Source organism: Castor canadensis, chromosome 12 (assembly GCF_047511655.1).
Source record: "Castor canadensis chromosome 12, mCasCan1.hap1v2, whole genome shotgun sequence".
NCBI classification, from domain to species: domain Eukaryota; kingdom Metazoa; phylum Chordata; class Mammalia; order Rodentia; family Castoridae; genus Castor; species Castor canadensis.
The window spans coordinates 3,491,498-3,497,515 of record NC_133397.1 but is presented as its reverse complement, the minus strand read 5'-3'; the positions used below and the strand labels follow the sequence as shown (position 1 = coordinate 3,497,515).

The window sequence follows — 6,018 nt, the reverse complement described above, 5'->3', positions numbered from 1 at the left end:
TCATGCCCTTTATTAGGCTCTTACAACCCTTCATTCACTCACTGCACACCCTCAGTAGTACCAGGTACATCGTTTTACAAAAAGACACACGTAAACATCACTTCCCATTAGTGTCAGTAATATCTCACCTAATGTTTCTTTGTGTATAATTATTTTTGCCTGTCGTTCACTCAGTCTTGTAAGTACCACTGAAAAGGAATCCTGTCAAAAAGTATTTAGACCATAGGAATACAAATAAGCAAATCAACAGTTCCCAAGCCAGTTCTTCAGGTCAGCCTTCGCCAATTCCCTCAGCCCCAGGCACAGCTAATGACACTTTCATTTCTGCTCTCCTGTCACAGTCTGCTGACACTTGTCCTTAGGATTTACAACAATTCAAATTGCTGCTAAGGGCAGCTGGTGTTGAAAGTATCTGCCTCTCCCCCTGGAATTTAAATTCTCAAGAAAGGAATTATTAAGCTGTCATTATTATTTCTATCACTGTCATCGTCATCATCACTGCCAGAACATCTCTCCTGGTACCTTATGCAGAGAAGATGTTTCATTAAATTTTAAGCTACATCGAAATCCTTAACATTTTGGGGCAACAATTAAAAACCTTAGTTGCATATCAAGATTACATGTACAAGGTGAAGAAAATTAAAGATTGATTTAGTGAATTCTCATTATGCTTTTAAATGTAATGGGATTCATTTTGCTTATTTCTTGTTTAAAAAGCCTAAATTAAATGGGTATATGGTCTACCATGTTCTTTTTTCAGAAATAACACAATTTGTATGTGTATTTAGTTCTATGTAATTTATGAATATGTAATCTCATTTCACACTCTCCCTGTCAAACTAAACCATATTTAGAAGTTAGCTCCTCCCCCTTACATCTAATGAAGCCTGGAAATGTTGATGTTCAAAGAAATGAAAGGTCCATGGAAACTTCAGATTTCTTAAAGAGATACACTGACGATATACAGTCTTAAGATTATTTCCAAGGGAAAAAGAAGTGCTTTCAAAATCATTTATATGTGTGTGTGCATGTGGGGGGGGTGGGTGGGTGTGTGAGTGTTTCATAAGGCCTTTCATATTAGTTCATTAAAACCTCATGCAACTCTGTAGCATAAATAAGTTTATTATTCCCTATGCATTAAAGTAAGGGAAACAGCAGAAGTTTGCTATTTAACAAGGGTCCTGTGGTTGGTAAGCAAACTAAACTTGTTAGAATGATAAAGAATTAATAATATAGACATGCATTGCTTCTGTGTTTGAAGATGACATAATGACATGCACTGCAAGCTGTACAGGAGGCACAGAGGATACAGAAAGAGCAATGGAGGGGTGAATTTGATTAAAGTACATATATGCATGTGTGAATACACCATGGCAAAACTCCTTTGAACGGTAACATATGCTTAGAAATGGAAGAACCATACTTACCTGGCAGGGGAGATACCATGATCACGAAGATGGTTCTCCCAGGGCGAGGCTCATCTACTGTACTCCCAGTGTGCTGACCTCTGCAATTCCCCCAATCTCAGGAAACTCAAATGCATAGTCTGTGGGAGTGCAGTCTACATTTGCTCTCTCTGCTGCAATAAAAAACAAGAAAGAAAGTGAAGGACAGGAATGTAAGACAGGTTCTTTCTGGGGTACCAGTGGGAGGAGGGAAGCTCCATGAAGGGAGCTTTGCTGAAAACATTATCAAAGCTTTGCAGGGGACTGGGAAGCAAAGTAAACTGTGACTGAATTGCTAATATCACTAGGGAAAGACCTGTTTCCAACCTGATCATTCCATAGTTGATCTCAGCAAGACCACACCACAAGTTTTCTCACTCTGTTCTTCCTTCACAGAGTTAACTAAAAATTCAGTGGTCAGTTCCCAGCCTTCCTGATCCCTATTCCAGCAGCACTGGATGAAGATTTGAACCCAGAATCCCTAACAATTATCAAATTGTCATCAGAATGTTTGATGGTGATGTGTTTCATGAAGGGTAACAGGGTCCTTCAGATAATCCCTATGAAGGAGAACTGAATGAATATCTAGTTCAGTAATTAAGAATCTGGGTGGTTGGTTTTAAATAGAATGTGGGTTCAGAAAGGGCTAGAAGTGTTTAGAGAAATGTTGAGTGGTTGTAAATAGGACATCTGCATGAAGTAGATAGGGGATTGTGGCCAGTTATTTTAGGTAACTGAATTCTGCAAAACTTCTGAATTGCAGTTTGAGAGACAGTAACACTTTCTTCTAATTCTTTATTGCAAATGGGGTGTAGCCATAATGTCCAGGTTCTGGAAAACAGATGAAATGTCATCAATAACCAACCGTAGCCTCAGTAAACGTGAATGGATAGAACTAAGTTATGTCCTCCAAGCACAAGGATATGAAAATAAAAATTGATAGCCAGAAATATTTGGGAATTAAACAACACATGACTAAGTAACTCAGGGGACAACCTCAGAATTCAAAAGGGAAATCACAGCAATAATGAAATGAACGGTAATAAAGACACTCTACACCAGAAATTCTGGAATGCAGCTAAGGAGGCATTTAGAGGAAGAGTCATAGCTGTGAAAAATCTATGCCAAAAAAGAAGAACGCTCTGAAATCAATAACTTAAAGTGTAATAGCTCAATAACACCATATTGGAAAAAAGAAGAGAAACTAAACCAAAAGCTACAGAAGGAAGGAAATAATAAAAAAAATCAGACATTAATGAAATAGAGAAGAGAAAAGCAGAAGAAATCAATGAAACCAAAAGTTATGTCTTTGACAATATTAAAATTATTTATAAAACATGAGCTAGAATAAAAAAATAAGACTCAAATCAGCATTGACAGTAGTTGAGGGGATATTACTTATCCTATAGAAATATATCAGTATTACATTAGTATTAAAAAAAACCAAATAACTAAATACCATAAAAGAAATTCTAGACCTAGATGACTTAATTGCTAACTTGCACTAAACATTTAAAAATGTAAAATTAACTCTTCTTTTAAACTTTCCAAAATAAGTAGAAGAAATGAAACTCTATCCATCTCATTTTAAGAAGCCAGTGTTACCTCCATGACAAATCCAAAGACAAGAATACATAACTGCAGATTAACGTCCTTTTTTTCCATGGCAATTTCAACTTAAGACAATGGAAAGTCTAGACCTTCCAAACGAGAACCAAAGTTCTTCATTGCTTGCTATCTTTCTTCTTGAGATTACAGTATTTATAAAAAATGAAACAACATTCATTAAAAATTTTAAATATCTTTTAGGAACATGCTTATCCTAGAAATACTAGAAATTCAAATTTAAATGGATACCTTGCATTTTTCCCAACAATCATATTTTGTGGTCCTGCAGGACAAGAAGCTCTTAGCAAGAACAGATGGGAGACACCGTTGGAAGTCTGAGGACGAGGAAGGAGAGGAGGACCACATGGAGCTGAGAAACTTCCTACTCAACCTGCAGAGGAATGTACTGGAAGAGACCATCCAACTACCGTGAGCGGAGCTAACCTTAACCAATATTGTATCCAAGCTCTCTATCACCTAGTGCCCAATGGGTACCATGCTTTCAGAACACGCTCTGGGATCCCAGATGCTCCCTCATTTGCCAGACCTTAATTCTGACTTCCTCGATCATGAGGACAGAACAACTTTGATTTTGAGAGAAGACCAAGGACAGTGTGACACCCTGCACATAAAACAATGGATGTGATACAGACTCTGTGGTATAGCCATACAGCTTAGCAATGGCTCCACCCACATATAGGTCTGAGAGTTGACCATCCTCTGGGCTCAGAGCTCACAAATTATCCCAGGCAGGTAAGAACCCTCCAATTGAAACATCTTTTCCCCTTACTGGTACACACCTACGTGAAATCTTGAGAAAATAATCCAATAAATGAAGCAAAGGTGGACAGCAAGATGTGAAACAGGTAGATGATCCCAGGGTCCTGACCGGAGGAGTCTCTGTGACAGAAGATAGCGTGTGACATGTATCAAGTGGAGGACTTTAGTGTGATGTCTTAGTCTGAGCCTTCTGTTTTCTGAACTGTGACTGATTTTGATTAAAGTAAGCAAAGTGGATGTATAATTCTATTTTGAATGAACAGAAAACATTAGCCCTGTCCACATGTTCATTGACAAGATGGTAGTGGAGATTGCAGCAATGATCTTTGGGTGCGTGGAAGTCATTACAACACCACACTTTGTTCGCTACTATGTGCCAGGCACCATCTTGTACTCACCCCAAACCATGAGTTAAGTTATGTGCACCCTCTCCACATTATGGGTTAGCAGTGCAGGTGCAGTACTTGAGCAAATTCCTTCAAAAATATAGCAAATCAAAGACAGGGCCAGAAGATGTCTTCAAAGTAACGGTGACTCACAGCCCACTCCAGAAGTGCCAGGTGGGTGCCAAGTGAGGACACCTGGGTGAGCTAAACTGAAAGGCTCATCCCACAGCCAGATTGTACAAGAGGAAGGTGATCCCTGGTCAGGCTGGGGACTGAGTACAGCACCGCTGAAATCAGAGGTGGTCAGAGGAAACATGTCTCTTTGAGGTTCAGAATCATGCAACAGCCCAGTAGCTCTGCTGGGCTGGGATTATCTTCATTCTTTGTTGGTAATGTTACCCTAAATGCCAACAAAGAAATTCTCAAAAGAATGATAAGTGTAGGAGTATCAATGAGATCGGGACACACTTGCCACAAAGAAAACCTATATGTGTATTCAGGAATTTGAGGAAAGGGAACGATTTTAAAGGAAAAATTAAGAGAATTCTGTGAATCATTTTGAAGCATCAGTAACAAGGGACCTCATTCCAAGACTGCACATGGAATGTTGGGTTGACATCCTTGCAGGACTATTTCTGTGGACGGTTGGGGTTCTAACAGTCTTTTGTGATGATTTTTATCACCAGAAATCTGTGTGTGAAATTTTATTTACATCACCTTGACTTTATTTATTTTTGTTGTTGTTAAGGCTTAACAAAAGTGACTCCATTTTGATTCTGCCAACTTTCTCAGTAAAACGTGTAACATGTCAATCTAACAGTCCTAAATGGCTGCTGTCCCACTTCCTTTCCTGTCCATCGCCTGGACTCTCCTGGGATAGGTGCTTTCTGGTGTGTAGGGTGTGTAGTGTTCAGGGACTTGATGGCTGAGCATCCTGGAGATTGGAACTGGATGATCAGAGAATAATTAAGACTGAGAAATGAACTGGTTGTACAGAAGGATGTATGCAAACATGGTTGCAAAGAAAGTGAAAGAGAGAAAGAATTTATTCTGTCAAAACCTGAAGTTTTCCAATGGAGGGCGGGGGTCCTGAACCTGTGAAATATGAGAGCAGCTGGAGGGGCGTTTCAGCCTCAGTGCAGAACTACAGGGACCCTGTAAGAATATATCCAGTACTTGTAACCAAGCTAGACAGAATTCAGAAGAAACCTACTCAGGGGAAACAGCCATGGGTACACAGAATTCCTTCACTCACCCCAGTCTTAATATATCTGAAAATACCATACACTTATGCACCCTACACTTAAAACAGATTCATTGGTCATAAGAATGAAATATTTCTCAAGTTCTTAGATGGGAAACTATGACCATATGCTTTTATCTCTGTTCAAAATTACTAGGTAAAAAATATTTCAGTTTCAAACACACAAATGGCAATTGGGGTTGTCATGCTTAGTCTTTGCTCTGTTTGGAATTATTTAATTAGCCTTGAAGGAAATCTCAAGTTCAGAGCCACAGTGCGTCGGACTGACAATTGACTCTACGACAGTATGAATTTAAATGAAGCCACTGCAAAAAGCCCATGGTCCACGGGCTGCATATGAAAATAATGATGGCAGCTTCCTGTCACCTGAGTGGTCCTCTCTCGCTGGGAATTAGAGGCCGGTCGCTGAAAGTCAGTCCTCATGGTCAAGGATACTATTTCCATGACTTGGGCTCACACTTACCACAAGGATGAGATCTGACCCAATTTCTGAGAAAAGGTCAGCTGCAAAAAGAGCATCTGAGTCCGTGACTCT

General features: G+C 39.4%; 1 non-coding gene across 1 annotated transcript; it reads left to right on the top strand.

The window, feature by feature from the left end:
- The first annotated feature begins 1,419 nt into the window (after nucleotides 1-1,419).
- LOC141415116 (U1 spliceosomal RNA) lies at nucleotides 1,420-1,581 on the top strand. Its single transcript, XR_012440141.1, has one exon. It is a non-coding gene; the product is annotated as a U1 spliceosomal RNA (small nuclear RNA).
- The last annotated feature ends 4,437 nt before the right edge of the window (nucleotides 1,582-6,018 follow it).